At 40.3% G+C, this 9,152-nt stretch overlaps 1 protein-coding gene across 4 annotated transcripts in view; it reads right to left on the bottom strand.

The window, feature by feature from the left end:
* Positions 1 to 2,339: 2,339 nt before the first annotated feature.
* Positions 2,340 to 9,152, bottom strand: part of celf1 (cugbp, Elav-like family member 1) — a 49,269-nt gene continuing 42,456 nt past the window's right edge. For 2 of the 4 annotated variants that reach the window (XM_084019246.1, XM_084019247.1), the window contains exon 15: positions 2,342 to 2,575. The gene's annotated coding sequence lies outside the window, so the exon portion shown is untranslated. Of the gene's footprint in view, positions 2,576 to 9,152 lie in introns of all 4 variants that reach the window. The other 2 variants (XM_084019248.1, XM_084019249.1) reach the window with 2 other exon arrangements.

The following is a 9,152-nucleotide window of genomic DNA, read 5'->3' as shown; positions in this document are numbered from 1 at the left end:
AAAATAGCTTCATTTGTAATTAAAATATTATCCTGCTGTATTTTCAGAGACCCCCCACAAATATTTGAGTTAACTGCGTTCACGGGAGCCAGTCCTCACTCTATGGGAGCTCAGCTCCCACTGACTCCACCTAACTCCAACACTTCCAACACTTCCAACACCAAATGCATGTGAAACCCAAGGGCCTGGTCTGCTAGAGATTTCTGCCTCAAACTCACCACTGTCGCTGAAACTGTTGCTCCTGGCTGATGTTGGGACTTCATGAGTGTGTTCTAGTCCTGCTATGTGTAAAGTGTCCTGAGATAACTTCTGTTGTGATGCAACACTATAAATACAATTGAATTGAAAAGATGATCGCGATGCTCAGAGAATCCAACTGCCCTTTCACTGCACAGCTGATGATTGACGTGGGTCTGCGGTGATGAAACTACAACGATGGACTCCAGAAAGCGCATTGTTCACTTCTCTCCATGTTGTTGGTTCTTTAAAAAGCTCATTCAGTGACCAACTTCAGTCCTTTTCCTGTTGCTGTTACAATCAACACTGCTGCCAGTAAAGTGCTCAGAACTACTGGGAATATCAATACAACGGTTCAATATCAATCCTTGTGTGTGAACAATGTGAATTCAACCATTTAGTTATATGTTTACTTGTGAATTATTTATTATTTAACTGATGCTTCTTATTATTGAACTAACTATCCCATTTACTGGTGTAACACTGTAAATGTCCTGCCGTGGGATAAATAAAGACTCAGACTTTACTTTATGTGAGTAAGGATGGCTTTTCATTACATTTTATTACATATTATATACATTTTGTCGCCTGATTTTTTTTTTATACTTTAATGTCGTAGAAAGGTCATAGTGTGGAAGTCAAAAAAGTGAGGAAAAAGTCAAGAAAAAAAGTCATAGTATATTATGTTGAACACAGTCACTCTAATCACTTTTCCTTGACCTCGAGGAAAAACGTCATGAGGTCAAGGAAAGATGAGGAGAACTCAGAAGTATTTAGGAAAAACATTTCTCTTTGACAACGCTTATAGTTAGCTGGCTCAGGTTTATTGAACCAACTCTTAGTTATGCTGCTGTAGGCCTAGACTTACCTGTCTGTCTCTACATGTCAGTCCTGTGATAGACTGGTTACCTGTCTGTCTCTACATGTCAGTCCTGTGATAGACTGGTTACCTGTCTGTCTATACATGTCGGCCCTGCGATGGACTGGTTACCTGTCCAGGGTGCACCCTGCCTTCGCCCAATGATAGCTGGGATCGGCTCCAGCCCCCCCGCGACCCTGAATACAGGATAAGCAGTAGATGATGGCTGGATGGATTTTGTTTGCGTATCCGTATTTCCTAATTTTAGAAATATGGATTATGTTTGTTTTCATGTGTCTGTGAAAGTACACATAGAGAAGGAGGTCTGGGTTGTGGATGAAACCCCAGGAGTAAAAAATATGTTTCTCTGGAGTCATAATGGAGGGTTAATTGTGGGAAGGTCATTTTGTATAAGACAGGACTGGGAGACAGAAAGACTGCAGCCTAAATGAGTGTGGGTCTGTAAGGTTTCTGGATTATATTTATTAAAACACACAAACAACACCACTGCATTGGAGTAGGCCACTTGTGAAATTGGTCTGTGAGGTCTTTTTATTTCCATACATTTAATGTTGCAAACAGCAACAATCAACAACCAGTAAAACAAATCCAATAAAGGGGAGAAATACTGATAGTGCAAAACATTTGGCACCAGTTTATTCATCATTGAACATACCACAAAGTAGAACACATTTTGTCAAGAATTTCAGTGCTATATATATATATATATATATATATATATATATATATATATATATATATATATATATATAACATGCATACTAAATACACTGTGACAAAAGTATCTCCTCTGTGGATTGTTTCTGATTCTCCATACAAAAAAGAGAGAGAGCAGAACAGCATAATTTGCTTTCAGTGGTCAGTCGATAGACTCAAAGTAAAAACTGATTTTTACAATGACGATAAATGTTACCTCCTCATAACATCACTCAAATGGGAACTTCCAAGGATGAACCCGTAGCTAGCCTAGCATGAAATTAATATCTAACAACACATGATCACTAACTTGCTTGAAAAGTGTTTAATTTAGGCGAAACACACACACACACACACCTAGAGACAGATTAGCTGCTTTCACACAAAAACACAACAAACCCAGAGGACGGGGCACTGGGAGGACTGCTCCACAACACGGGAGATGAAAACACATTGAAATGGTCAGACTTCTGTCAAACTGATTTTGCAAAAAGTTATGCGACTCAGTTCTGGAAAAATAGATTCTCTTTTTGCTTGTATTGATTTTAATGTAACTTTCAAACGTTTCCAGGGGCAGTCTTTCTAGTGCCCCTGTTGGTAGCACAGAGAACATATGGGAAACAACAAAACAAAACCCCCTAGTAATCAATGCCAAACACAAGGTCAATGGGGAAATTGGAAGCATCAGAGAAGTGCGGAAGACAAGGACTGGACGATGAACTGTGACGCCACATCAACATGCTAGGGCAAACAGGAAGAGATCTAGAAAAACAAAAAGAAAAACAAAACAGGGAGACATACCTATGTTAAACGGTAATGGAACACAGACAGGAGAGAGAAAAGAAAACAAGAATGATCATCTCTATGTGGTGTGGATTAAAGTCATATAACTCAACAGTCAGTGTCAGGGACGGAGTGAAGACGGCCACATGCTACCAGGTGGATTAACACAGCAGCTCACACTGCAGCCTGAATAAAATGACTGCACAGAATTAGTGATAACATGCAGGAGGATGAAGAGTGCTATTGGACTTATTACTTTTTACCTATTGATCTGTTGTAATCATAGAAATGAGGGTAGTAAAACAGACTTCCCCATATGAATGAATAAAATCGTCATTGTTATGTGTACCATTGCCATGGTGGGTCAGTGGTGCCATTTAATAACTAAAAGCTTAGTTCACGCATTATCATCACACTGCAGAAAATATTGATATTGTCAGATGAGTGACAACACCATAATATATTTTTGTCAGTTATATTGATGATATATATTGATAATTAGTAATGTATGTTTTATTGCAGATTAATTTAAACATTCTGTATTGCTTTAATGCACAACAGAAATCCATATTTGACAAAGATAAGTACTTAATCTACACTCTGATTAGACCATTTGAGTATGTTTTTACAGTTAGCATTTCATATTTCATTTTTATGCCATAAAGAAATGAATTGAAAACAACTTTCTCGACCAGAAAGTGGAACACCTGAACTACACAGCATGAATTTTAAAATGGTCCTTAACAATGTTGTGTATAGTTTAAGTTAAGAGATTTCTTTTGTATTTCCAGTTACACATGATCTTACAATAAGCCATCTGACAAATCATAAATACCCTGATTTATTTCTGACAGCTTCCATTTTACATTAAGGGATAAGTCTGTTTATATTGTCTATACTGTAGAATCAACAAATCCCATGTACAGAGCCAAACCAACAATGACCAGATCCTAGTACACAATCTTAGTTTTGATATATTGTGTGTGTATCAAAACTTGAAATATAATTTTGCTCTGTGCCAAAGGGCTCCATTGTTGTTAAATAAAAACATAACATGTCACCCAGCCATCAAACATGTTGGGTGGGTGAATGTTCTTTCATTACGATGAACACACCCACTGTAGTTTATTTCGATTCAGTTCCACATACACGGCCAAATGTTATACATTTTTTAAGATTTACCTCTTCAGTGGGAACCAATGGGCTTAGGAAAGAGTAGAAAAATTACGATGTATTGAGTGACGTCCAAAGATATGGCTGGTTGTGGTCTTTTGATTGAATTTGGGCCTTTGAAATATCTCTTTCTATTCAAAACACCCAACCAGTGTGGCACAGTAAAAGCTAAACAAGGTCCACACAGACGAAGGCTTTTCATGATTAATAAATCTGACTATAAAGTTTGTGTTATCATCAACTATATCCAGTAAGTCTTCATATTTGTATATGTAACATTTAGCTACATCATTCAGAATGGTTAAATGAGAATGATGCATTCACTGATGCATAACCTGAAGGGGGTGATTGAGAGGAAGGGCCTGCTTGATCTGTGGAGTAGGCCGTCAAGCTGAAGAAGGACGCCTTTTGGACTGGCCCAGGGGTCTCCCAAAACAGCAGACAGGTACCGTTTGAAGGGCTACAGCCGAGACTGTTGGGTGTGGGAGGAGTTCAGGGAAAGTATGGAGTTGGACTTCTGGTTGGCCTGAAGGAAGTTCTAGCAAACCATTACATGACTCATTACATGACAGGCTGTGTTCTTAGGAGGGGGAGAACTGCAGAAACACACTAGGGATATTGTTGAGTGGTGGAAACAAAACTTTGAGGAACTCCTGAACCCAGCCAAAATGTCCTCCATGGGTTGGCACATTGCTGAGATAGTCAAAAAGCTCTTTGGCGGCAAGGTACCAGAGGTAGACGATATTCACCCTGAGATGCTGAGACTCTTGACATTGCTGGTCTGTCTTGGTAGACACGCTTCTGACATGCCATTTTTAAAAAAGGAAGACCAGAGAGTGTGTTCCAATTATTTGGGTATCAAAGTGCTCAACTAATATTTATTCCAGGGTGCTTGAAAGGAGGCTCCGACTGATTGTCGAACCCCAGATCTGATCCTGATCATCTTAACTGTCATTTGTACAATGTATTATTATGGTATGGCTATAGTGTCTATTTAATTGTAATGGGAATTTATTTATCTATGTTCTTGACTGCGCTAATTTGCTTTATTTTACACCACGGCAAATTCCTTGTATGTGAAAACGTACTTGGTAATAAACTCCTTTCTGATTCTGATACTATTGGTGTTCCAGACTAACTTTTTCATTTTGGTGCACCAGCATTTAATTAAGGTGCACAATGCACCTTTTGGCACTGCAATAATACACCTGCCTTAAATCGCATATGAATTTAAGTGACATCCGATTCTTAATTCATAGGGTTTATTATGATGTCGGTCCACCCTTTGCAGCTATAACAGCTTCAACTCTTCTGGGAAGGCTAAGTAAGTTTACCGGAATTTTTGCCTTTCTTCCAGAAGCGCATTTTTGAGGTCACACACTGATGTTGGACGGGAAGGTCTTGCTCTCAGTCTCCACTCTAATTCATCCCAAAGGTGTTCTATCGGGTTGAGGTCAGAACTCTGTGCAGGCCTTTCAAGTTCATCCACACCAAACTCTCTCATCCATGTCTTTATGGACCTTGCTTTGTACACTGGTGCACAGTCATGTTGGAACAAGAAGGGGCCATCCCCAAACTGTTCCACAAAGTTGGGATCATGAAATTGTCCAACATCTCTTGGTATGCTGAAGCATTCAGAGTTCCCTTCACTGGAACTAAAGGGCCAAGCCAAAAACAACCCCACACCATAATCCCCCCTCCACCAAAATTTACATGTGGCACAATGCAGTTAGACAAGTACCGTTCTCCTGGCAACCGCCAAACCCAGACTCATCCATCAGATTGCCAGAAGGAGAAGCGTGATTCGTCACTCCAGAGAACGTCTCTACTGCTCTAGAGTCCAGTACACCACTGCATCTGCCACTTTGCATTGCCCCTGCTGATGTATGGCTTGGATGCAGCTGCTCGGCCATGGAAACCCATTCTATGAAGCTCTCTACGCACTTCATTTCACGTGGCCTACCACTTCGTGGCTGAGTTCCGCTTCCACCTTTGTTATAATCCCACTGACAGTTGACTGTGGAATATTTATGAGCGAGGAAATTTCACGACTAGACTTGTTGCACAGGTGGCATCCTATCACAGTACCACGCTGGAATTCACTGAGCTCCTGAGTGACCCTTTCTTTCACAAATGTTTGTAGAAACAGCCTGCATGCCAAGTGCTTTTGTTTTTATACACCTGTCACCACGGAAGTTATTGGTAAGAAAACAACTAAGTATGTAAGTATTTTCCTAACACATTATGTAAATAAATATAAGCAGGAATAAAGATAAGAAAAATGGGCAGATAAAGATAAATGTTTTTTCTTGATTTAAATCTCAACACAAACAAGAAATAAAAATAACCTTCAAATTTTTTTTTGGGTGATATTATAAGTGTTAAATGTTATAATTTCTGACTCATCACTGCTTGCACATGCGCGACCAAAATAGTCACTCTTTTCATCCCTGGTTGGCCCCCATCAACGTTGTCCCATGTCACCAATCCTGACTGAAGTCAGAATTTCTGCCCCAAAGGAGGGAGCTAAAATATATGGTGTGAGGGTAAAATGGAGATGTAACAGGTGGTTTGGTGCTTTGTCAGCAAAGTGAAGGTGTTGTACCGGACCGTTGGGATGAAGTGGAAGCTGAGTCAGAAGGCAAAGCTCTTTACCAGTCCATCTATGTTCCGACACTATGGTCAAAATCTTTGGGTAGTGAAAGCCAAAATGGGCTTCCTTCGTAGGGTGGCTGGGCTCAGCCTTAGAGATAGTTTGAGGAGCTCAGATGGAACTCCGACGAGAGCTGAAAGGGGCCAGTTAAAGTGGTTCGGGCAAATGCCTCCTCCTTTAGATGTTTTTCGGGCATGTCCAACTGGGACGAGGCTCCAGGGTAGACACTGGAGAGATTAGGAATCTTATCTAGCCTGGGAACGCCTCTGGTTCCCCTTGAGGAGCTGGAAAGCGTTGTTAGGGAGAGGGGCATCTGGAATGCCCTCCTAAGTCTGCTGCCCCCACAACATGGCCCCGGATAAGTGGAGGAAAATTGATGGATGGATGGATTGATGGATGGATTGATGGATGGAAGGAAGGAAGGAAGGAAGGAAGGAAGGAATTTCCCAAATGTGTCCTGGATTTCCTCCAAAGAACACAAGTCTACATTCTGAAAGACGCTGTCATCTACAGAAACTTAATCTGATTCAGATTCACAACCCACGTCATCAAGGCAAGCAGTCTTACCTGCCCCAGTCACAGCGGGCCCCACTGCTGCATACTCTATGCGGAGACAAGCATTCTGCTTGTCGCCCGCATCTCTGAAACTTTAAAATGTAAAAAAAAAGAAGAAGAAATGCGAATTAGATGCATTTCCATCAACTGCTTTGGAGCAATTAAATCTGACCACAAAGTCGTTTGGTGAGAAGTTGGTGCCATGACACTTTATGCATGACTATAATTTGCCAGTAAACGAAGTAGAGGTTGAGAACTAGAAATAAAACAAGTCACATTGGCCATCAAACAATCTACGAGAGAAAATGGAGAAAAGTCTTTATGAACTTGCTTCAATTGGCAACGTTTTAAGTGCTCTGTCATTTCAGCTACTATTGGAGACACGTTATGGAAATATGCGATAAGACGTCACCAGCAGAAACAGCTGATGAATTGTCTGAGTTAAATTTGCTATATCAGAATTTATTTGGCAAAGGCTTCCATATCTCATTTAGTACATCAACTCCTTTTTGACAAACCTACAACCAACTAAAGCGAGCGTAAATACTTTTCTTCTTAATTGATTACAGCTTTTCTAATGCAATACTCCAAAATATGGATACAAATATGTGAATGGAAACACAGCTGTTGACAGGGTTCCCTTCAGAAAATGCCTCAAGGCTCACTCTGAGCACCAAAACAACAGCTAAAAACACGTCATCCAACTTCCCCATGCTCGCCACTACCAAAGTCCACATGCAGTCAGAGAAAGAGAATCAGAAAGGGGTCTCAAATCACAATACAGGTGGATCAGATATGACTACAAGTCCCTGATACATAATGAGGTTTTGGTATACCCTAGCATACACATATAGGCATAACAGTGATACAATGGGGCAATATTCCAGGAACATGGTTTTGACGTGAGTGCCTCTGTAGCAGTGAGAGATTCTCTGGTCATACTTGCATCAAAAACCGTAGGCTTACTGTCAAGATGATTTTACTCTGATTAAAATATTTGGATGTGGACCTGGACACAATACTAGTTTATTATCCATCCAGGACTCAACATGGTGTCAAGTTGTTGACAGCACACTAGATCACCATTTATTCACACAGAAAAAAGGAACCCACAGACACAGGTTTGAAATATACTTTTACAATAAACTATGCTCCCTTTGTTTTTTGGAAAATGAGCGATTTATTCAGATGAAGGCATGCATGACAGAAAGCGGGTTGTACGAAGTCTGTAGCAGCACTGACAGATCCTACACACACAGTCCATGCTATACTGACACGTAGTTCACATCACCAAAAAGGAAACAACACAAAACAGGCAAGGAGAGGACACACACCAGGAGATCAAATGAAGTTGTTGGACTTAACATTTGTTTTCAAAATAATTTCAATTCAGAAATAATAATTTAGGCAATAAATAGTTCCCCAACATACAGGGGAAGTATAAAACCTATATAAAAATAGAAAAGGCATAGTAGTTTAAATATACATCTCAACAATTGTCTGACTTCCTAGTTAAAAAAACACACAGTTTCTTGCAAGTCTAAGCAACTAACAGGTTTGCCTTAAGCAATTTGACATTTATATGAATTCTCCAATAACAGAAGATATTCAGTGGTATAGCCCTCTGTCGATTAGCTAGCAGGAAAGTAGCTGAGGGGTGTTGATGATTTTTTGTACAAAACACCTGGATTCCGAAACTAAGAAACTAGGTAATACCATGAAATGTATTTATACAAAGCAATATACCTGCATCAGACAGACTATTTGATATTAAGATGAGTGGAACAGGCCTATGATGTTTGGCGTTATTCCCAAACTTCACAGTATTGCTAGTTCCAGCTGACAGCCCAACCTTTGACCTGTCTCTCAGCATGCAATGACAAAGGAGGAGCGCCACTAAAACTGCTGCCTTTAGTCCTCGACAAAAGTCTATACTTGCATGCAAGTTCAACTGCATTAGGACTGAGTCTTACCAACCTCCAGATAAAGAAGAATATAATAAACGCAATACCCAGACAAGTCAGATATATGGGCGGCTGTGGGTCAGGTGATGGAGTGGGTCTTCCACTAATCGGAGAGAGTAAGACTGATGTGGTGTGATCGAAATGTCCTTGGGCAAGATACTGGACCCAGAATGAATCCCAAAGGCTGCCCCATCTGTGTGTGAGTGTATGA

The sequence above is a fragment of the Eutrigla gurnardus genome (assembly GCF_963514095.1).
Source record: "Eutrigla gurnardus genome assembly, chromosome: 1".
NCBI classification, from domain to species: Eukaryota; Metazoa; Chordata; class Actinopteri; order Perciformes; family Triglidae; genus Eutrigla; species Eutrigla gurnardus.
Note: the sequence above shows the minus strand (reverse complement) of the source record. Positions and strands in the feature narration are given on the sequence as shown.